Source organism: Crotalus tigris, unplaced genomic scaffold (genome assembly GCF_016545835.1).
Source record: "Crotalus tigris isolate CLP2741 ecotype Arizona unplaced genomic scaffold, ASM1654583v1 scf7180000017888.547151679:1136858, whole genome shotgun sequence".
Taxonomy (NCBI): Eukaryota; Metazoa; Chordata; class Lepidosauria; order Squamata; family Viperidae; genus Crotalus; species Crotalus tigris.
In genome coordinates this window covers 453,390-477,877 of record NW_024096705.1, presented here as the reverse complement: position 1 = coordinate 477,877, position 24,488 = coordinate 453,390, and the positions used below count along the sequence as shown (strand labels likewise).

General features: G+C 37.2%; 1 protein-coding gene and 1 pseudogene across 8 annotated transcripts in view; one reads left to right on the top strand and one right to left on the bottom strand.

Moving 5' to 3' along the window:
• TPK1 (thiamin pyrophosphokinase 1) overlaps positions 1 to 24,488 on the top strand; it is a 421,498-nt gene that overhangs the window by 162,546 nt on the left and 234,464 nt on the right. The gene's annotated exons all lie outside the window — the stretch shown is intronic.
• Positions 21,280 to 24,488, bottom strand: part of LOC120308258 — a 64,057-nt pseudogene continuing 60,848 nt past the window's right edge.

Sequence of the window (24,488 nt, the reverse complement as noted above, 5' to 3'; positions counted from 1 at the left end):
TAGCTGGCTGACCGGCCGTACTCAGCGAGTGGTCCTCAATGGAACTGCATCTATATGGAGGGAAGTGTGTAGTGGGGTGCCCCAGGGCTCTGTTCTGGGCCCAGTACTCTTCAACATCTTCATCAACGATTTGGATGAAGGGATAGATGGGGAACTCATCAAATTTGCAGATGACACCAAGCTGGCAGGAATAGCCAACACTCCAGAAGACAGGCTTCAGATACAGAAGGATCTGGACAGACTTGAACACTGGGCACTAACTAACAAAATGAAATTCAATGGTGAAAAAAGCAAGGTTCTACATTTAGGCAAGAAAAACCAAATGCACAAGTACAGCATAGGTGGCACCATGCTCAATAGTAGTAACTGTGAGAGGGACCTCGGAGTCCTAGTAGACAATCACTTAAATATGAGCCAGCAGTGTGCTGCAGCTGCCAAAAAGGCCAACACAGTGCTAGGCTGCATTAACAGAGGGATAGAATCAAGATCACGTGACGTATTAATACCACTCTTCAATGCCTTGGTAAGGCCACACTGGAATACTGCATCCAGTTTTGGTCACCACTTTCCAAAGCACCTGAAGGCAGGACAAGAAGCAACAGGTGGAAACTAATCAAGGAGAGAAGCAACCTAGAACTAAGGAGAAACTTCCTGACAGTGAGAACAATTAATCAGTGGAACAGCCTGCCTCCAGAAGCAGTAAATGCTCCAACACTGGAAGTTTTTAAGAAGAGACTGGACAGCCATTTGTCCGAAATGGTGTAGGGTTTCCTGCCCGAGCAGGGGGTTGGACTAGATGACCTCCAAGGTCCCTTCCAACTTTACTACTATTACTATTACTAATCATTATCTTAAACTTTAAATATAGATTATTCAAAAGCTAAATAATATTTTCTAATATCATACTTATACTGCATAAAGTTTATCCATCTTTTCCACACCAATAAATATTTCTCTTGCGTTTGATCTTTCAAATAAGCCGAAATTTTTGCCATTTCAGATAAATAAGAAACTTTAAAAAACCATTCCTCCAAAGTCAGCAAAAATTCCTTCTTCCAATATTGTCCTATCAACAACCTTGCCGCTGTAATTAAGTTTAACATTAAAATAATTTCTTTATCATCACAATCAGATACAATACCTAACAAAAACAATTGTGGAGTAAATTTTATCCTTCTATTAAAAATTCTTTGAATATTCCACCATATCTTAATCCAAAATTTTTTTATACTTTTACATGACCACCAAATATGATAATACGTTGCATCCAGAGAGCCACATCTCCAACATTTAGGTTGCAAATTTGAGTACATACAAGACATCTTTTGTGGATCAAGGTGCCATCTATAAAACATTTTATACAAATTTTCCTGTAAGTTTTGAGCTTGCGTAAATTTAACATTCCTCACCCAAATTGTCTCCCATGTATCTAATAAAATTGGTTCTTCAAAATTTTGAGCCCATTTAACCATGCAATCTTTAACTAATTCTGTTTCTGAATCCAATTCCACTAATACGCCATAAATTCTTTTTATATGAGTTCGACTTTGATCTTTAATTTGTTTCAACAAATTCTCATCCTCTCTGATCAAACTCACTTTATAATCTATCTTCCACCTTTCCAATAATTGTCTGTACTGAAACCACGAGTAATTAATATTTTCTTGTGCTAATTATATCTCCCTTGGGGATCAGAATCTATTAAAGAAGCTGATAAATTTTGCTTAACATAAATAACTACACCCCCTTTTTTCCCAAGAGCAAAAGATACAAAATGAGATCCCAATCGAGCATTAACTAAATATTTTTGATCCTTAACAATAATATGGGTTTCCTGCAAACAAACAATATCATTATTATGTTGCTTCAAATAGTGAAATATTTTCTTCCTTTTCTGTGGAGAATTAAGGCCGTTAACATTCCATGTCAGGAGCTTTGCCATCTCCATCATCCAGTAGCCTAGAGAAGACTGCTTGGAGATCTACCATAGAAGATTGCACCGAAGATCTCTTAGGTCTTGATCCTCCCACAGGCTCAGAGACAAATTCTTGTGAAACTTCTTTAACATCTTTCTTTTGTTGTTCCTTTTCCTTACGTTTATATGCTGCACGAATCATTCTCTGCTCCTTCATCTCAGCTTGTTGAAACCATTCAGCCTGTATTTTTCCAGCTTTCATCAATACAACTTCTTCAGACTGCTGTTCTGACTCCTTCTCTCCCAAAACTTTTAACATTATAGGTGGTGATGAGCGCCCTCCCAGGACTGAGGTATAAAACTCTCTTGCTTTAAAAACAGTATTAAGTCTATAATGTGTCCCCGCGTGACTCACCACAATTCCAACCGGGATATCCCATCTAAATGGCATCTGCCTCTTTTTAAGTTCATCTGCTAAAAAAACAAACTCTTCTTCTTAAAATTTTGGATGGGATTTCCTTTAAAATTATTACATCTTGTGCAGCAATCTGAAATCTCTTGTTATAAAAAGCTTGTATAATTTCATTGCGTAGAGATCTTTTCCCAAAGTAAATTACCACATCTGTTGGCAAATTTCTCTGCTTTGCCACCCAAGAATTAACTCTAAATATTTTTTCAATTTCTCCAGATATTTCCTCTTTTTCTCTATCCAAAATCACAGCAAAGTCATTTGCCACCGTCTCTCTCAAGTTTTCTTGCATATTTTCCTTCAGACCTCTGATTCTTAAAGCATACTCCATCTCTCTATATTGAGACAACAATTTCATCTTGTGAAATTTCCATCTTTTTTTCCATCCCTTCAATTTTTTCCTCCAATACATCCACTTTATCTGCTACTTTTTCAACACGAGAATCCAGCTTTTCAACAAGAGAAGCAAGTCCTTTTAGAGCCAGGACTATATCTTGCCTCAAAATATTGTTATTCTCTACTAAGATCTCCTTCACTTCTCCTCTAATTTGACATATAGGTAGTTTTAGGTAGTTTTAAATTTAAAATCTTGTAGTTTTCTGAGGAAAGAAATAGCATTTCCCATAACATCTTGAAGGTCTTTTACCGTAAGTGGTTGTACAGACGGAGAAGGTGGTGGTGATCTGGATTTAGGTTGTTGCGCTGGTAGTATCGCTGGAGAAGAAGCCACCTTAGGTACTGTAGAAGTTACTTGGCGCTTTGAAGCCATTTTAAGAAAAAATTTCTTCTTTCCTCCTTCTTAAAAAATACAAGAAAAAATCCCCCCCCAAAAATAAAAAATAAAAAATAGACAAAAAAGAGGGAAAGTAACTCCTCCTATTAAAACCCACAATCTCCTTCAAAAAGCCATTGTAACAAAAAAAATGAAAAAGAAAAAAAGTAATAAAGTAACCAAAGCCTGTTCCATTTCCTTTCAAGCGCTCAAAAAAAACCTCGCATCGCCATTTTACTTTCCCTCTCTACAAGAAAAATGAAAAAAATGAAAGTAATTCTTTAAAATTAAAGTCCAATTAAAACCAAAAGGCAAAATCCACTGATCAGCTCTGTCCGCTTTTTGAATAACTCACCCTTTCTCTTTAATCGCGGAGGTGGGAGCGGCGTCTTGCTTTGTCCCAAACGACAAGGAACAAAGGCTTCTGAGAAGCGGAGACACCCCGAACTCCGTGGGAGCTCCCTTTTCACCCCCCAAAAAATCTCTTTAGGGATTTCAGAGGCTCTACCACTATTCTGGGTGAAAACTCCCCTCCTTCCTTTAGCCCAGGAAGGAGGTTTTAAACCGCGGAACAGCTGATTTCTGCTGTCCTCGGCGGTTTTAACGCTGTCTCAGAAGGACGGCTAAAAAATAGCCGCCATCGGCAACGCTGCGCCACCGGAAGCCATTTTATAATATATATTCTTGAAACTGCCTACACTCCAATAGGATTGAGGTGGCATATCGGTTCTATAAAGAACATAAGCAAGGTCAATTTGTCTTTGAGTTGGATTCAGTTCTAATAAACCAACTAACTTAAAGGAAATAGTTCTAAGAAGAAATATTTGTGCAATTATTACCTTCAGTATTTTTGTGCTTTATTAGCCAGGAAATATGTGGTTCAATGTGTATATTTGATAGATCTCTCCCCTACCCTCATGTTTTTTTTTTCTTTTGAGATTTAAGTTACCACATATTATTGTAATTTCAGTATGTACAAATGTTTAGTTTGTATCACTGTACTGGGTAATATATAAATAAATGGATACTTATTTTTATATTCTATCAGAACAGATACATTTCTCCCCCCCCCGATTTTATCCTGCAGAACAGATGTTATTGGCGCTTTATTTATTGTACAGCATGTTCATTTATTAAAGTACATAAATCTTGAAATTCAGGTATATTATTCATGTACTATTTACAGTATCACTTTGGGTGTACTTATGAAACAGTTTATGGCTGCAGGGATTCTTATCATATGTTTAACAAAATCTTATTTAAGATTTCATCAATGGTGCCAATGTTGCTGGTTCTGGCTGAATAAGGTCAGTTTACTATAATTATTATTTTTATGCAGATATATAGTAAATGCTTGATAGCTGTAATATCTCCCCTACTCATGTCTTGTTTTCTTCTTTTCCCTTTGAAGTAAATAGTTTTAGGTAGTTTTAAATTTAAAATCTTGTAGTTTTCTGAGGAAAGAAAGCTGACATCTGTCTATCAGTGTTGGGAACATAGTGCATTTTGTGGAACATTTTTCACATTGCTCTGCCCACATATTTGCCCATTTATATTCATTGTAGTTGTTAGCTGACGGGTTTGCCTGGCTGAGGAATTCTGGGAGTTGAAGTCCAAAAATCATAAAAGGGCCAAGTTTGAAGACCCCTGTTCTAGTTTATCTATAAAAATCAGCAGATGATAATTATTAATGCTAATATTTCTTTGGCATTATTCTTTGTCCTGCTCTCATAAAGTTTCTATTAGAAAAGAAGTTTTGAAAAGCTACCTCAATGTATTTAGGCAGATTTCAATAGCTTGGAGAAAAAAAGCTAGATTCATGACATATTCACAATCATTATTTTCCAATTTTGCACAACTGCATACAGCTTTTAATCTTTTGAGACTAATAATAAATTCATATTTATAAGCTCAGTTTTGTCATATATCTTTTGTTTTAAAGGGAAATGTTATTTTAACTAGGTAGATAGTACTCCAATAATTGAGAAACAAAAAAGCAATTACTATAACAAAGGTTTTCAAAACCCATTAGTTTGGGGGAGGGGGTTTTTCAATTGAAGCCTTGCAGAAATCTTGCTATATTGACTCTCATCATCACATATTCCATAAAATGGCTGCTGCTGCTAATTGGCATTCAGGAAGGGATGTCTGTATAACAAGAAATGCAACCTTATTTAAAAACCAGGCTTCTCATAAAAAGCTATAATAAAAGATAAAGTGCATGTGATACACAACTCTGCTTATATCTTGTTCCCATTACTATGTTGTCCTGAATATTTTTACTTTTAAGTTATGTAATATATTTTCTTATGCCTATTTTTAAATATATGGATATATCTTCCACATGCCGACATTTAATATGAGGGTGCCAATATCTATGATTTATGAGTAGGATCACTTTGCCTTGATGTATAGAACTTTACAGATTCAGAGAAATGCCTAGAATATTGACTTTTTATAAAAGTAAAGATTTTAGATGTGCATTTGCATTTTACTACTCATATGCTACATAATCAATACAGACTAACAAAGATTTGCAAAGTAATCCACACAAATAGAATTAAAATGGCTGTAGTATGATAAATAAACTAAAACGATCAGAATCTAATCAAACTTACAAATAGCACAAGATAAATGCAAGAAATAAACTAACTAGAAAAACAAAAACACAATTAAATCATTGTAACTGATTGATTGGTTACATGCCATCAAGTCATTGTCAACTCTTATTGACCAGAAAGAACAATTATCTGAAAAATGACACCTCCTGGTTTCTGTTCTTCTTTTTACTTCACAAAAATAAAGTATTAAGAATAGCTTCTGCTGTGAAGTATATCCTGGACAACTCAATTCAAGTAAGACAATATGGTTCTTAATGTACATTGGGCACCAACTGTATAGATATTTATAGATCAAATGCTTTACTTTATGGCTAAGAACCAACACTTTTAATTGATAAACAACCTGAGATATAATATACTCCTAACAAATAACAGACACCAATAATCAAATTGCACCAATTTAGTTTCTGATGCTAATGCACTTGCACCAATTTAGTTTCTGATGCTAATGAAAGGTAGTCCATGTAAAGCATATTGTAGTAGTCTAGCCAAGAGGTGATAAAAGCATGAATTAGTATTTGGATCTATTAATTATTTGCTTATATTTTTACTGGCTCTTTTTATGTGTTCTATGAATATTGAAAGAAAACTATTTATCACAATTTCTAAACAGGGCTAGTATCTGAATGTAGGAAGGAGGCGAAGAATTGTCTTTTGAGTCGTGGGTATTAAACAGTAATGGTGAAATGATGCTAGTAACAATGTCTCTGTAATTCAGGCAATGGAGAAGCACAAGCTTGTGCTTTTCTGTGTCCAGAGTCACAGGGGCATTGTATCTCTGGGTAAGAAATCTTCCTATTTATCCTTCAAGAACATCTGAGGGGAAGACATGACATTGTACCAGGGGTTTGCACTGGGTAGAGTGTTTATTATTATGGTGATGATTTTAAAAAAATAAAGGTCAATGGTTACTACATAATACAGCTAAAGATTTGTGCTATGTTGCCAACCTTGCTCCAGATAATTTTGATTGTCAAGTCCCACCAGTCAGCAAGACTAATAGGCCTGTACAGTGCTTTGAATTTGAAAATTCTCTTCTATGCTTTGTTGTTGTTAGTTGTGAAATTGTGTCCGACTATCACGACCCCATGGACAACGTTCCTCCAGGCCTTCCTGTCCTCTACCATCTTCTGGAGTACATTTAACCTCACGCCTACTATTCTCTGTCATCCCCTTCTATTGCCCTCAATCTTTCCCAGCATTAGGCTCTTCTCCAGTGAGTCCTTCCTTCTCATTAGGTGGCCAAAGTACTTGAATTTCAGTTTCAGGATCTGGCCTTCTAAAGAGCAGTCAAGGTTGATCTCCTCTAGGATTGACCGGTTTGATCGCCTTGCAGTCCAGGGGACTCGCAGGAGTCTTCTCCAGCACCATAGTTCAAAGGCCTCAATTCTTTGGCGCTCAGCCTTTCTTATGGTCCAACTTTTACAGCCATACATTGCAACTGGGAAAACCATGGCCTTGACTATACGTACTTTTGTTGGCAGGGTGATATCTCTGTTTTTTAGTATGCTGTCTAGATTTGCCATAGCTTTCCTCCCCAGGAGCAAGCGTCTTTTAATTTCTTGGTTGCAGTCCCTATCTGCAGTGATCTTGGAGCCTAGGAAGATAAAATCTGTCACTACCTCCATTTCTTCCCCATCTATTTGCCAGGAATTGAGAGGTTTTGGTTTTCTTAATGTTGAGTTTCAAGCCAACTTTTGCACTCCCCCTTCTTCACCCGCATCAAGAGGCTCTTTAGTTCCTCTTCACTTTCTGCCATTAGAGTGGTATCATCTGCATATCTTAGATTGTTGATATTTCTCCCAGCAATCTTAATTCCAACTTTTGATTCATCTAGCCCTGCCTTTCTCATGATGTGCTCTGCATATAAGTTAAATAGGCAGGGTGACAGAATACAGCCTTGCTAGACTCCTTTCCCAGTTTTGAACCAATCAGTGGTTCTGTGTCCAGTTCTCACTGTTACTTCTTGACCCGCATATAGGTTTCTCAAGAGACAAATAAGATGGTCTGGTACTCCCATCTCTTTAAGAACTTGCCACAATTTGTTGTGATCCACACAATCAAAGCATAGTCAATGAAGCAGAAGTAGATGTTTTTCTGGAACTCCCTAGCTTTCTCCATGATCCAGCGTATGTTGGCAATTTGATCTCTAGTTCCTCTGCCTCTTCGAAATCCTGCCTGTACTTCTGGTAGTTCTCAATCCACATACTGCTGGAGTCTAGGTTGTAGGATTTTAAGCATAACTTTACTAGCATGTGAAATGAGTGCAATGGTGCGATAGTTTGAACATTCTTTGGCATTGCCTTTCTTTGGAATTGGAATGTAAACTGACCTTTTCTATGGTTAGAAACAAGTATATTTTGTTCAAACAGTTACAAATTGATGCCACATTTGCATCTTTTTGTCTTTAAATCTGAAAGGTTGCCTAATCCTATTGGTTAATAATAGCAGATGTTATGGTTCAGCAACAACTGGAATTCCCTGGATTTACTATTTTTGTATCATATAAATTTGTGGTCTCCAAACCTTCTAAAACTGAGCCACTTGATGAAAAAGAGGCAGAAATGATAAGAACTTAGGAGAAAATTGATACAGAAGCTCTGTCACTATTTAGATGATAGTTCCTTTCCTATCCCTAGGGGTAAACTATTTTTCTGTCCTTTGGAGTGAAGGTTGCCAGAGAACAACCAAACTCTTCTAGGAAAACTGGAAAAAGAGAATCTATTTTGTGCATCAGTATGAGCAGTCGATACGCATAATAAGGAGACAACATCCCTGCTAACATCTTTATTGCTTTTCATGCTGAGAAGAAAGTGATTAAAGAACCTTTGGCTGCACATTGATTTCTGAAGGCAGTACACAGTACTCTGGCATTTCAGTTGCTAAATTTGAAATATGGCCTCTGCTTCAGGCTGAGTTGCTGATTAGATTTTGTTAAACTTAATTTTTTAAATAGATAATGAATCCCTCTTTGGAATTTATCACCTGACTATAATTAGACTCAGTATGTTATATTTTAAGGAAAATTCTTAAAAATTCAATGTGTGCTTTAAGCCACCTTTTATATATTATGTTAGAGTGATTGACTAAACAAATCTGTAACTTTAAGCAATAATCAAGCAAGAACACATCATTACCAGTTAATCTACTATAAAGGAAAGGATGCCCTCAAATCAAATTCGACTCTTGGTGATTACATAACATAGGAACACTGTTTCTTGGCAACATCTCAGAAGTGGCTTGCCATAGGCTTCTAGGATGTTTTTCAACCTCCAAATCTCGTCTAGAATCCTGTGTGTGCTCCAAATTTAACCAAAAATCCAGATCAGCCAATTCTGTTCTGATATTATGAGACCAAAGAAATTCTGAAAAATAACCATAGTGCTGAGATGAATAAGAAATGTTCTGAGAATTAGATATAATCTAAGAAAATGGTAGGCAATCTTTTTCAACTTATTTAGCTACATTTTGTAATTAAAATTTATTTATTTTTATTTATTTATTCAATTTTATAGCCACTCATCTCAAGCAAATGACTCAAGCAGAATAATAGCCATGATAGCCAGTCATAGAATATTGCTCCCCAGTACCCCTTCTAACCCTGTCAGGCATATTCTAATCATTGTCTCTTTTTTTGAAAAATATATCAGAGAGATATAAATGTAAATATATTCCCAAACTGAAGCTATCCACTGTTTTAATTTTTAAAGAATACTGTAGGATTACTTATTGGCCCTAACAGCTTTCTTTTAAAAAAAACAACAACAAATTTTATTGGTTTTTTTAATTCTTGGAACAAAGTGCTCAAGATGGTGGTGCTGGGGTAATCAAACATCCAGAAATAAAACCATATATGAATAACTCAAATCAAGTACATCAAATATTCCCTCTCTATTTCACTCAAATAGCTTAATATATTTAAGATAATCCATTTCTAATTTAAATTTCTATTAATCCTAAACCTGTTTTGGAGCTTTATAAATTTACAATTACCATAATCAAATTTAACTTTAAATAAACACATTATCAATTCAGGTATCCCTTCCAGGTATATTCTAGTTCCTTAATTTTATCACAAGTCTTATTTATTTTTTCTTCCACTAATATCTCCTAATTATAATAAAATACCCTATACATATTTAATCCATCAATCAATCACTCTCTTTAAGATAACAAGATAATATCAAACCTTAAATCATTTCAATCTATTGGACGAGATTCAAATTTCATTCAGTTAATTATCATACCTAATAACATCCATATTATCAAAAAAACCATCATCTTATTAAATTAACATTCAATTAATTATTAAGTCAATCCAGATCTAAAACACCTCTTCAATTTTCTTCATTCCGTTACATAATAGTTTTCATACAAATAAACCTATTATTCCAAAAAATACATTCTTAATCTATTTAATATATATATTCTAATAATCAACCATTTTTCTCTTAATTGTAAGTCTAAATCTTAATTCTTAAATCAATTCATAATTCTACAGTGCCTCTAATCCATTACATATAATTTTAAATTTCTCTTTTCAATCTTATTCTGGCCTTCTTTTTGTGCCAGGCAGGTTTCCGTAACAAAGCTTCCCTTTCAGCCAATAGGTCTCTTTGTTGCTTGTAATATCATTTGAGACAGTAAAAAGCATCCTGACCTCTGCATTGAATGTCTATTTTTCTTATCCTTAAAGCCTCATTGTTTTAAAGGTTCAAATCTCAGTCTTTGATTTTTCTGATCCTCGAAGATATAGATGAAATGCTTGTAAGGTAAAATAAATTCCTCTTTAATCTCAATTGATTCCTCTTCTAGTATGTTTTGGTTTGTAGAATAGTCAGATGTAATCTGAAAATTAGTTTGAAGGTTTGGGGTAGAGTTTCTGGCTCTTAATTCTGTAGTAATCTCTTTCATTGTAGCACATATTTCTTCAGTAGCCTCATAAATCTTTTCCAATATAAGTTTACAGTTTAATTGTGAATGAGGTCTCTCTATTTTAATAGTAATTGAAGAGAATCCCTTTTTTCTTTTAGTAGACGCTATCCACTCCCACAATTTCCACAGCTGGATCAGCTTTTCTTTTCTCTTCAAGAATAGTTTGAAGGTCAAGTCCGTCTCATCTCCAAACAATAATGTTAACTTTTGCAATGTTAACTTTTCACCACTAGATATCCTCAGTTGATTAAAAAATCTTTTCCAGACACCATTTCCCCCCTTTTTTCTATCTTTTAAAGGAAAAAGTAGAAAAAGAAATAATCTTCCAGTATAAAATAATAGTACAGCTCTGAAAAGAGTTTTTTCTGTACCCCAAAGTAAATGAAAATAATATAATCTTTAAAAATTTTCGTTCTATCCTTTTGTTCAGCGCCTTTCTTCCCACACATACAAAATAGGGAAATAATTCCAACAAAGCTTTTACGGGCAAAAAAAAAAACAGAATAGGGTGAAGAGAGGATCAGAAGGGGTTTCACCTCGATCATCCGCGATGGGTCTATTATGCTTAGATGTAATTGTGACTTTCGGCTGATGCAGCAGGGTGATCGGCCATCTTACAGGACGATCTTTGCTCCGTGGGCCCTAAGGAGATAGCTGGAACCATGAGAGAAGCTGCACCCTCCTGCAGTCACCAACAAGCTTCCTCCTCGGTGGTCGCCCCTCCAGGGTGACCTTTGACTCACTTAGGGTCTACCAGCAAAGGAAACCCGGCTGGAGTGGAGACAAGTCTCCAGACATGACTGGCATCGCCGCGTACCAGAATTGGAAGTCAGCCCTAACAGCTTTCTTGATGATAATATTTATGAATGATTTACATTTTATTTTGTACTGATATAACTAGTTAGGTCTGGTGGTTAAGACACTAAGTTAGAAGGTGAGAGATCTTGAGTTCAAGTTCAAGCAAGCTGAGTGACTTTAGGCCAGTCACTCTCTCTCAGCCCAACTCATCTCACAGGGCTGTTATTGTGGGGAAAAATAGGAGGAGGAAAAGTATTAGATATGCTGTCCCCCTTTAGTTATTTATAAAAATAATAAAGGTGGGATATAAACAAATACATAAGAAATAAACATCACTATCTAAAGTTATTGTACCCTAAAAAGGTATTTTCTTGTATTAATCTAAATATATTGAATTACAATATTGGTGGATAAGGGAAGTCACTCATGTTCTTGATTTTAAATTAATTCCTGAGTTTAAACTTTCTAAGTGTGTAAACTAAATGACTGCAGATTTTAAATGTTAGGTTTGTCTTATAACTGTTTCATTCAAACATGGAATGTAATTAAGAAGTTCTGTCCTGATTTGAATTCAGTCAGGAGCAATAAATTCTAAGTGTCATTGAAACATTCCTATGTTTTGCTTCACTGTTTTCAAAGTATTTCAGTTAGATGGAGTGACCGTTCTGTGCTGTGTGGTTTTCTATAAAAACAAAGGAAGCAAGTCAGATTGTGTTCTGCTGCTGTCCATCATAAGTAAGATCTTTGCCTGCATTCTCCTGAAATCTGGGCTATGGGGGGGTTTGATCAAAAACATCCCAATGTAACTGCTTTAAAAATTATTGAGTGCATCTAGCAATGTGTGGACAAGCATTATCATGAACCAACACCACACTGAAGTCAGCATGCCCCAATGCTTGTTATGGATGGCTTGTCTGAGTTTTCATAATGTTTCACAGTAGACTTCTGAATTGATGGTCGAACCACTCTCCATGAACTTCACTAGCAGTACTCCTTTGGCATCCCAGAATACTGTTGCCATAACCTTTCTGGCAGATAATGTTTGCTGAGCTTTTTGGGGTTTCTTTGGTGAGTGTGTATGACACCATACCATTGATTGCTGTTTGCTTTCGGGGTTCATGTAGGACACCCAGGTCTCATTGCTGGTTACAATTCTGTTATAACACTGTACTCATGAGAAAGTCCAAAGCAGAACCTATTCAGTATGTTTTGTGCTTCTCAGAAAGGAGTTTTGGTATCCAACAAGCACAGAACTTGCAGTATCCCAAATTTTCTATCACTACCTCATAAAAAATAGTCTGAGAAATTTGGGGAAAGTGTAAAGAAAGTGCAGATATCGTGAATTGACAGACTTCACGGACCTTTTTGTCAATTTCCTGCACAAATTCATCACTGACTACAGATGGGCAGCCAATTCTTGCTTCATCATGGACGTTAGTTCATCCATCTTTAAACATGCAATACCATTGATAAAATTTTTGATAAAATTTTGTGTGAATATTCACACATGTCCCCAATGAACATTGGTAAAATGTTTGTTGATGCAATACTTGCAGAGATATATGACTCTGAGATTCCAGCAACTTTGAGACATAATATCTCCGGCAATATTTTGTTGAGAGAAACAAAACTTGGCCATCTTGTACAACTTTTTGTGCTCTATTAAAGAAAATAACAAACACATTCTCACGAGCAATCTCCATCTAGATAATTTGGAGCAAAGTTGGCCGAAAATATTGCGGCTCAAACAAAAGTTTAAAGTTTGGCTTTTTATATCTCTGGAAGGAAAGGTATGATAAATGTGAAAATTTGCATGTAATAACTTAGCAACACAAGGTTTTCAAATATAAGCTTTCATTCTCCTACTGCTTTCCAATAGTTTATAAATTGAGTATAAAGTTGACATTTTTTGTAAAAACATCAAAAATAGGGTATTTTCAGCCTAGTTTTACAACTAGTTTTAAATCATTCTCATTAGAAAGAGCATGTTTCAAACCCCCTATAAAAGACCACTTGACATGGAATGACCTGGCATATACCTCAGTATCCACAGGTGCTAAAATGGCATAATTTGGAGGCTCTTAATAGATTTCAGGTTTTTTTTTAGAAGTCTGTGATGCCTCTTATGTAGCTGAAAATGTTAGTGGCAAGTCCAAATAGTCCATAGAATATAATATTATAAGTGTAATATAATCTAAATGCTATATCAGTTTAGCTGCTCCAGGTATCTGATGAAGTGACTTAAGGCTCCGAAAAGCATGTACCTTTTAATAACATTTGTTGATCTGAAATGGTGTTATCAACCATGGTGGCATAGTAGTTAGAATAGTGTTGCTGGCTAATTCTGCCGACTGTCAGAGGTTCTATCACTGGCTCAAGGTTGACTCAGCCTTCCATCCTTCTGAGGTTGGTAAAATGAGAAACCAGATTGTTGGGAGCAATATGCTGACTCTGTAAACTGTTTAGAGAGGGCTGTAAAGCACTGTGAAGTGGTATATAAGTTCTATTACTATTGCTATCAGATTATTATTGATAATCTGATGTTAGGCTATATAAGCTGAAATCTATCAAAACAGCTTTCCTCCTATAATTTTTGCCTATGTATCTATTACTGTGGGAAAGGAGGATGGGAACAAGATCATTGGTAGAGATCTGAGACTAATTGCATGATGATTCATGAATAGTATTTTCTTCTCTATTTCTGGAAAATTCTAGCATTCTAAGCTAAATACCAAGTGCACATTAAAATCATATTATGCAAACAGCAGAATCCTATAAATGATATGCTTTAGCTATCTGTTAACTAACTGAAGAACACCATTCATTCATTTAACTTTATCACGTAAATGTTTGGCATTTAGGGTATGATTGCCTGTTAAGTATTACTTTATAGATTTATAATATTTAGTAATAAGTATATATTTAATTTTTGTAAACTGCCTTGAGCATTTTCTTTAAATGGAAAGACTCTAAAGTGCTTAGAAAATTTAAATTGATATATGAAATAGTATTTATATCACTATAATATGTGCAGTTGTATTATAATTATTTTATAAAACCAGCCTGTATCTAGATAGAGTAAACTTTGATACATTCTTTTGGAACTTATCAAATTTTGTTACATTTCACTACTTCTCATTTGGCCAGCTGTAGCAAGTGCTGATGGATGGATGCTCTGCAAATCTTGTCAAACTTCACTAACTCACACCTGTTCTTCAAACAGAGATAGGTAATATGTTTTATAAGTCTCATATATCACTGCCAGACACATTTTGTCTACTTTTAAAAATCTCACTTTTTGCATAGCTCTCTATTTCCAGTATCCAGGCAGCACTCAGCAGTAAAGTATTGGATGTATTATAAAATAAAACAACATCCAAATAACATGAAGCATTTTTGCTGATTTCAGCTATTTTACTTGCAAGATCATTTGCATTTCTTCCCAATTTTGTTCTATAAAAACATTTAGGAAACTTCATAGTTTTTATAAGGTATTGTGTTGGATTGAAACATTCATCAGTTCCAGTCACTATAATAAAAAGTCAGAGGAAAGAGAGACTAATAATACCCAGAAGACCCAATCACTATCTTTTCACTTTTAAACATTTGAAGAGTAGATGCTGGAATTCTTCATAATTACAGTATCTTTGGACATGTAAAAGTCTAAAAGAAAAACAAATAGGAATATTTGAACTTTCTTTCCCTCCAGATATTGATTTGCTAAAGGATCACAAGAAAAATAAAATTATCTGCAGAAAGGTTGGCTGTTCAATATGATTTTTAAAACACTTTTTCTTTCCCAAAGAAGCATGAAACATTTTGAATGCTCGTTATGTGAGAATAGTATTTTTAAAGAATAAAATAAAAAAGTAATATTTATATTGATTTCATTGGAAATATTTAATCAACCAGAAAGTTCAAAAACATGGCCATTAGTCATGTCTGGATCATAGTAGAAATGTTTAAAATAATTATTCTTGAAGACAGTAGCTAGAATAGTGCGGATATAACAATTGAACTTTTCAGGCGTATGCTATTTTATGGTGTATTCTGAGTTTGCTTAATAGCGCTTCTGTTTTCAGAGTAAAGTAACACAGTAAATAGAAGGCAAGGCTAGAGGTCTGTGGATATTATGCCCTCTGTGTATCTGTTTACTTTTATTAAGTATTGACTCTGCAGCTCTTCCCATATCAAAGCTTATTGAATGTAAACACTTTATCTTTGAGCTGCTACATTTCCTTTCTCATTGCTCAGATATGTATACAGTCTTTTGTATGATTTGTCTAGAACTGTATTTATACATTAAACAAATGATTGATATCCTAAGAACCTAAATTTCTTGTTTATTTTTTATTTGCTTCCAAGAATAGCCATTGAAAAAATTGGGTGGGGGAGGATATAAGTAGATGTGTTCTATGAACTTCATCTTTTGTTTCTGTTCCCATAGTAGGATTTACATAGTAAGTAAACTCGGATAGAAAGTCCATACAGAAAATCGTAAGGACAGCCAAGAAGATCATAGGAAGCTCGCTTCCTGGTTTTCAGGATGCTGCATTGTTAGAGACTCTATACACCCACTTTATGGTCTGTTAATGTTGCTCCCCTCTGGGAGGAGGTTTCGAAGTATTTCTAGCAGGGCTATCTGATTCTGTAATAGCTTTGTTCCCTATTCCAAAGGTCTCCAATCTTTCTAGGCTTGCAGCTTGGAGGGAAGGAGAGCAGCTTCAAAATTGGTGCATGCACGAAAACAGGGCCACGCACACTGGCACGGCACTAGCGACCCTGTTTGAGATATGTCATATGCTGGTGCCTGCACATGTGCGAATGGTTGCACACTCCCTGCGGTGGCTAGCAGCCCAGTTTGTGCATGCGCAAATGGACCACGCAACCCACCTAGCGCTAGCAGCCCCATTCGTACATGCGCAAATGGGCCGCACACACCTGCCCAGCACTAGTGGCCCCATTCATGCCCATGTGCATGCGCAAATGGGGCTGCGGATGCTAGTGGGAGGGGGGGGAATGCACGCCCATGCATATACACACTGGCCAGCCATTTCCGCAGCCCACAGGCCAAGAGCTGGGAGCGGGCGCGGCCCATAGGTTGGGGACCCCTGCACTAAGCCATCCGTCTGGTAAACTCGCAAGATTCATTTCTCTCGCCATGAACCTGTATACATAATCTGAACTAGACTGTTGTTTCTCTGTGTCATATAATATATCTGGGTATATGCATAATTCTGTATGTATATACGTATTTATTTATGTCATATGCATGTAGTGTATATTGGAGGTGGTGACCCTTTGAGAACTATATGCAATAAAATTTCATTTTAATGTATGCCAATTAGTGTACATTCAAAGTGACAATAAAGTTATTATTCTATTCTTCTAAGTGGGAAACATGAACTCCTATGAAATAATTAATTACATTATACTTACTTGTAGTTGATCTGTAATAAAATCCTGCGTAATATAGGAATATAATTACAGAATTCTTTCTTTCACTTTCTGAAATGAAGATGGTTGTCCTGAGTAGCTTGTCTAATTATATGAATTCCAGAAGGCAATGCATTGACTAAATTTAAAGGAATCTCATTTATTGCAGCTCCTTGCCAAATCTGTTATTTAGGATGCAAGACATGTCTTCACTTATTTCCTGCTCTGGGCAACTCAGGAAATACAATTGGTTTCTGAAGTATGAAGTGATTGCTGAACTGGCCAAACTATAACTCACAGCATACATTTCATTCAAAAATGTCATTCTTTAGAATATGCCAGACTATTGTTATTTATTGGAAGCTAAAATGATTAACTGTTCATACTCGTGAGTGAATTAAGTTAGATATTAAGCACTATAATATTAACTTGGTAATAATATTTATATGCCAAATACCATAGAATTACTGCTTCTAAATAGCTCCATGGCCTTAGGCAAATTCTGTATGCATAAAGATAAAATTATTTAATATAAATTCTTTAATATAAATTACCACTACTCAGTTGTGGTAATTTATGAGACAGGATAAAAATTGGCCAGGATAAAGACAGGAAGCATTGATTCTGCTTTAATTTCACTTTATGATGTTTCTGATTTGGCTTTAAACCTATTCAGAAATGTAGTACAGGTAGTCCTCAAGTTATGACAGTTCACTTAGCAATAGTTTAAAGTTATGACACCATCCCCTAAAAGTATTTATGACACAGTCCCAAAGTTACAAATGTTGCAATACCACGGCAGTTGTTCACACTTACGACCAACCGCAGAGACATTTCCCCTGCCTATTCCCAACCCCCACAGGGACCTAACAGGCATTGGTCCTGCTATGCTAGCCCAGCAGCTCCTCCCCACCCCGTTACCATTCAACCACTCACTTACCCTTCAAAAATCCAGAGTTCCAAAATTGGTTGAGTGCTCCTTCTTTCTCCTCAAGCAGGCTAATCTCTTCTCCAGCCTCTCTGCTGTGGGTTTGCGTGGCAATGCGGTTTCTTGGCCTGTTCCCAGTGGTCCAAAAGTGGGATGGTGAGGGTATAGGCAGAGTGGGATGAGCATGGGCCGCTCAGTCAGCTGACTTACTGAGGCTACCTGTGCAGGACACCCAATCCACTTTTGGAGCGCCTGGCAGTCTCAGTGAGTGTGAAGGAATGCAATCTTGCATCCCCAAAGACTTCTTTTCTCCATGCCAAAAGATTTTGCAAAAGGACGGAAGGCTTTTGGGAAGATACCTTGCACTTCTTGAAGCCTTATGTCCCTTTGCAAAAGCTTTTGGTGCAGAGAAGAGAAGCCTGAAGGAGCGCGAGACTGCACTCTACTCCAGCCATTCATCTACCCAGAGGTGTTCAGAATGGCTGCAGTGCATGTGAAGCATCATCAGTTTGGAGGCCATCAAATTACTTTCCATCTAACCACTTATCTACTCAGCGGAGCTCAAGCCAGCTCCTGAGGCCTGTGGGAGCCTGGTAGATGTGGTAAGTGGGAGAGATAGTAAGAGGGTGCTGCAACATCCTTGCAGTGGGTTATAAGAGCAATGACCACAAGGGTGCTGCTATAACTTTGAAGCCAGGTCATAAATAGCTTTTGGTATTTATGTGGTAAATCCTTGTAACTGAAGGACTATTTATATGGTATTTATCATCTCTCAGTCTCTCCCTTCATCCATACAGACTTTATTTAATTATATTGGAAACATGCATGGATACAAACACAAACTGAAAAAGTAATATATAACATAATACTGCTAATCCAATATGATAACTACTAATCTAACTCAGTATATAATTGACTAAAAAAAACTGGATAGAGAACCCTTAATTTAAAGTTACATATAAAGTTTTTTCAAATGACTTAAGCCAGTGTTTCCCAAACTTAACAATTTTAAGGCATGAGGACTTCAACTCCCAGAATTCCACAGCCAGCAACGCTGGCTATGGAATTCTGGGAGTTGAAGTCCACATGCCTTAAAATTGTTAAGTTTGGGAAACACTGACTTAAGCTTTCTTTTGGGGGCAAAGATTGCTTGCTTTGGGAAATTGCTCTGAAAAATAATAAGCCTCTATTAGTGGCTGGTTACAACATGTTAACTGAAAATGGGATTTCTTCCTATGTGACAGAGGATTTGTCTGGTAATTGGACAGCACTTTTTTTGTCTTTTGTGATGCTTATAATCGGACAATATAACACCACACCAATTCATAGCTGCTTGGCTAACTTGATGATTTCTGACTTCAGTATGGAAATCTAGTTTCAATAAATCCCAACAAAAACATAGATTCGTAAACAATAGTGCATGAAACTGAAACAGAGTAATATGTTCAATGATAAACTAATAAAAGCCAGTTGGGTGATCTTGGGCCACTCAGTTTCTCTTAGCCCTAGGAAAGAGGCAATGGCAAATCACTTCTGAAAAGCTCTTGTTGCAAACTTCCATTTCCACTAATCATGTACTTTGGGGCTTGCTTCAGTATTTGTGTAAATGTTTTTGTTGACTTCATGTTAAACACTTGATAGCTGAAACCTTGACTCTTATGGCCAAGGACAGGTATATATATATATTTTTCCCCACTCAATCTTATCTGATTGTTGGAGACTGGACATGGACAATCTCTGCAGTTTTCTTGGCAAGGTTTTCAGAAGTGATTTGCCACTGCATCCTTACTAAGGCTAAGAGAAAGTGACTGCCCAAGATCACCCAACTGGCTTTGTGCTTGAAGCAGGATTAGAATTCCTAATCTCCTGGGTTTCTAGCCTGATGCCTTAACTGCTACACTAAGCTAGGTCTCCAGCATATAACATTACAGTATTATAAAATAGAAAAATATAGTAAGGAAGATCAAATATATAGAAGAAAAAACAATTTTGGACAGTGTTTCATTTAAGCTAGAAACTTCCTGGTCTTGCAAGCCGTCACACAAAATTTTGCCTTCTTATATATTGTAGCAGACAATAGGAGAGTTGTATAAAAATGCCTCTGGTGCCTTGGGAAATCTATTAGCAATGTTGCTAACCCAGTAGTGGTTGGGGGTATGATGTAGATTGATGTGCTAAATGCTGTTGTATTGCTCACAATATCTTCAGAATAAAATTACTGATCATTATAACTTGCCATTTTTTCAAAAATTTCTGTCATAGGCAATACCTTTTCACTGTACCATCAGGGAGCTGATTATGGATTTCATGCCCAAACACCCTTCTCCAAATAAAACCTCATTCCTTTGTTCATTTTAAATGGGCATTTGCAAACATTAGAAACATCCATCACAATTGGAAGGAATGAAATTTGTATGAAGGGATACAGTCCTGGCTTTGGGCATAGTGAATTAATGAAATAAATAAGTAAGGGGATTTTTTTTAAAAAAACCATCAGTCCTAAGAAAAAGGAAAGTATGAGCAGGGCTTTTTTTCTCATAGAATGCCCAGAACGGAGTTCCGGCACCTTTTTTGGATGGAACCTTGTAGAGTAGGCAAGGCGGGTTGTATGACGTGTGTGAGTTCCGGCACTTTTTTTTTTTTTTTTTTACAAAAAAAGCACTGACTATGAGAAAGAAACATAGAATAATCTCCTTGATTTTGTTTGGTATGAGATCGAGTAAAGAAACTCTGAGAGGCTTTTGGTGTTATTTTACTCTTCTTAGAACAATGCAGAATGCCCCTGGAAACTCTGTTGTGCTTGTTCCTTGCTCTTCCCTACTCTGAAAGTCTGACAATGATCTTGACACTATTGGTTGATCCTTGATTCCTACTGATAGGCAAGATAGATAATCTGAATTCCACAAGCAGTTTATCCCTCTGAATTCAGCAAAAATGTGCCATTATATAAGATTGGCATCTGCCAGTGAAATTTCATGATCTTGGATTCAGAATGGCCACTGGTGTTAATTTTCTTCCATTACATACTACTATATTTCTTTATACCTTACACCAGATCTAAGACTTCCTTGACACTTTCAAGATGATTATATTCTGCATCAGGTGTCTTCAGGTAAATGCTACAGTTTGTTCTTTGAGATCTCTGTGACCTGCCATAATACTGCTCTTATATCAGCTAAAATAGTATCACATGCTAACTGAAAAGACATGGGCACAAATGAATTAAAATGCTGAATATTGTACAATATTTGCCAAAACCAATTTCCATGAATGTAAAAAGGCTTTTTCATACTTATATGACTTTTTCCACCTGTTAAGAAAAGGTACAGTTAGGGTATGAAAAAAATGTATACAGATGACTTGGAAATAAGCATTTATTTCAGCAGAATTTTCACATTTATTCCATCCATTTTATTCTGGCTTTTGTACAAGACATCATAAGAAACTCTTTTTTAAAAAAATAAATAAATAGAAAATTAAAACTAAAACTGGACATCTAACAGAAATGCGCAAAGATGTGGAAATTCCCTTCTATGTAGCTCTTGTGGGGTTTCTGTCATTTAGGCGTTATAAGACGAAGATGAGATGGTGCTCCTATTCCCCATCCAATTGATGTGAACGAACACGCCTGCTTTTGACAATTCATAGGTGTGGGCACCAAAATAATCCCTCTGAGCTTGAATCAGGTTAGCAGGCAAAGTGCCATGTCTGTATCCATGATAAAACGCTAGTGCTGTGGTGAAGCAGGGCATCGGGATTCCCACCTGGACCCCAGTGCTAATTGTACATCACCATGAGTCCTGGCAATTATCCACTGCCATCTTAAAAAAAAAATCTAGGAGTAAATTTTATAGATCAGGTGTTCGGTCAAAAGCTTCTTTAATTTTGCCCAAGAAAACACTCCTGATGATGCACCCTCCACACCACATTAATGCAATTGTGCCATCATTTAGGGTCTAGCCAAACTCCTTGGCGGCTTGCCTCAGTAACGTGAAGCCCTGGAGGTAGGAAATGATCTTGGAAGCATAGAAGGCTTTACAAATGTCCTCCAGAAACATTGCCTTACTCCCACTAAATGCCTGCACTTTGGGACCACTCAGGAGTTTGCTGGCTTGCATCCTTTCATCCTTGAGCGAAGATAAACACCGGACAAAAACAACCTCTCCTATAAGAGTAACAGGAACACTGTATTCCAAAGCGGAAATCGCTGTCCATTTTCCTGTTCCTTTCTGCCTGGCGCTGTCCCTGATTTTAGAAAGCAAATGTTTTCCATCGGTGTCACGGAATTTCAAGATGTCAGTTGTGATTTCAATCAGGAAGGAATCCAATTCAGTCTTATTCCACTCCTGAAACACCTTGGTCCATGGCCAGCACATCCTTCATGAGATGGTAAGCCTCACAGATCAGCTGCATGTCACTGTACTCAATCCCTTTATGTACCATCTTCACAAAATGCCCAGCCCCTTCATCTCCCACCCAGTCAGAACATGGTTCCCCCGTTCGTACTTTGGCTGTGATACTCTGAAATATTGTCTTGATGTGAGGCCAGGTTTCTTTCACTCCACCTGGCATAAGGGAGGGTCCATATCAGGCTCCTTCACCCCCACTTACTCCCCACAAACAGGATGCCTTTTTCCTTGAGTTCTTTGCAGCATCTTGTGGTATCTCTGTATTTGAATTTCCTCCATCGATAATGATATCCCCACAGGAAAGCAGCAGCACCAACTTGTTGAAATCACCCACAGCGCTTCCGGCCTTGACCGGCATCATGACACGACAGGGCTTTTTCAGCTTTGAGACCATTTCCTCTAAGGAGTGAACACCAATCACTTTGGTGCCCTTGGCCTCGTTCGCAAGGAAATCGTCCACCTTGGAGACCGTCCAGTTAAAAGCACATACCACAAAACCATGATCATTCATATTGAGGATGAGATTCTGACCCATGACTGCCAAGCCAATCAATGCAATATCTGCTTCGGCCATGGCGACGGCGGATGGGTGGAGAAAGGCTGCTGCTCTTCACGGGCGAGGCTTCCCTCAGTCTGGGCCGGCTCTTTTGGGGGCAAAGATTGCCTGCTCTGGGAAATTGCTCTGAAAAGTAATAAATCTGCATTAGTGCTGGCTATGAAATGTTCACTGAAGATGGGTTTTCCTCCTATGTGACAGAGGATTTGTCTGGTTATAGACAACACTTGTTTTATCCTTTGTGATGCTTATAATCTGACAATGTAACACTACACCAGTTCATAGCTGCTTGATTAACTTGCTGGTTTCTGACTTCAATAAATTTATTTCAATAAATCTCAACAAAAACATAGATTCGTAAACCAGGCTGCAAATGACTGAAACAGAGTCCAGTGGCTTTCTGATAAACTAATGGTACGTGGCCATCCTAGAAAAGTGGTAGCGGGGGAGGGGAATGAGCTGAACTGGTGGCAACACCGCACAAGCCTGAAAGAGATGGCTGGAGCTGCAGGACTGTCAGGGCTCAGCGGAAGCACCAGGATCAATGCCGCTTTGCAGCTGATCAGTGCTTCTTTGAGGCTGTCAGGGCTCAATGGAAGCGCCAGGATAAGCGCCAGGCTCCAGCTGGAGCTCGGCGCTGATCCTGGTGCTTCTGCTGAGTCCTGAAGAAGCACCAATCAGCTGGAAAGCAGCACTGATCCTGACACTTCTGCTGAACCCAGAAGAAACACCGAACAGCTGGAATGTTGCAGCATCTCCAGGGTCTTGTGATTTACATTCAGATGCTTGGCAATTGATTCATATTTATGATAGTCACAGTGCCCCAGGGTCATGTGAAGTGACCACAACCTGCTTCAACCACCCAGCAGACGGGGGGGGGGAATAAAAACCAAACACACCCCACCCTACCCTCGCTGCCATTCCTCAACAGAAATGCTCACAGCAGTGAAAATCTTGGACAGGAGGAAGAGCACATCGGGTGGGCAGGCAGGTGTCTTGCTCGGCTGTGGCTTGGGGGGCACTTTTTTCAGTGCCATTGTAACTTCAAACAGTCACTAAGTGAACTGTTATAAGTTGAGGACTACCTGTACTTTATCACTTTTTTCCTTTTTTTTTTTTTGGTCATCATGTTTTTGACACCTTGCTAGGTGACTGGTGGTACTCGGATGTTGCCATATCCTAAAAGTGGTACAATGGGTGAAAAGGTTGAAAAGCCTTATTCTAATTAAACAAAAGAATAAAATTAATTTTGTTTTTACTTGGAAACTGCTTTGGGACAAATGTGGAAAAAATGAAATTTTGTTTTTGGACTTTGCTGCTTAGATAGGTTTGTTGTTGTAGACTTTTTTTCTTTCTATGAGTGACCTGTCACCAACAGTCTATCTCTAAAAGTTCATTTTCTATTTTAGTTAATTGTTCCTTATTATGTTCAGTTTGGTTGCAGTCTTCTTCTTTTAATTGGGTTTCCCCTTTTTATTGTTTGAGTCTGAGAATGACTGGAGTTGTCTCTAGACCCCTTGCTTTTTCCTCTGTTTCTTACTATGCTCAGGTTGGATACAGCCCTTTTGGGGGGGGGGATGAAGTTTCTCATTTTGTTGGTTCAGTCTAGACCAGCGGTTCCCAAATTTTTCTGTGCCTCACACCCCTAG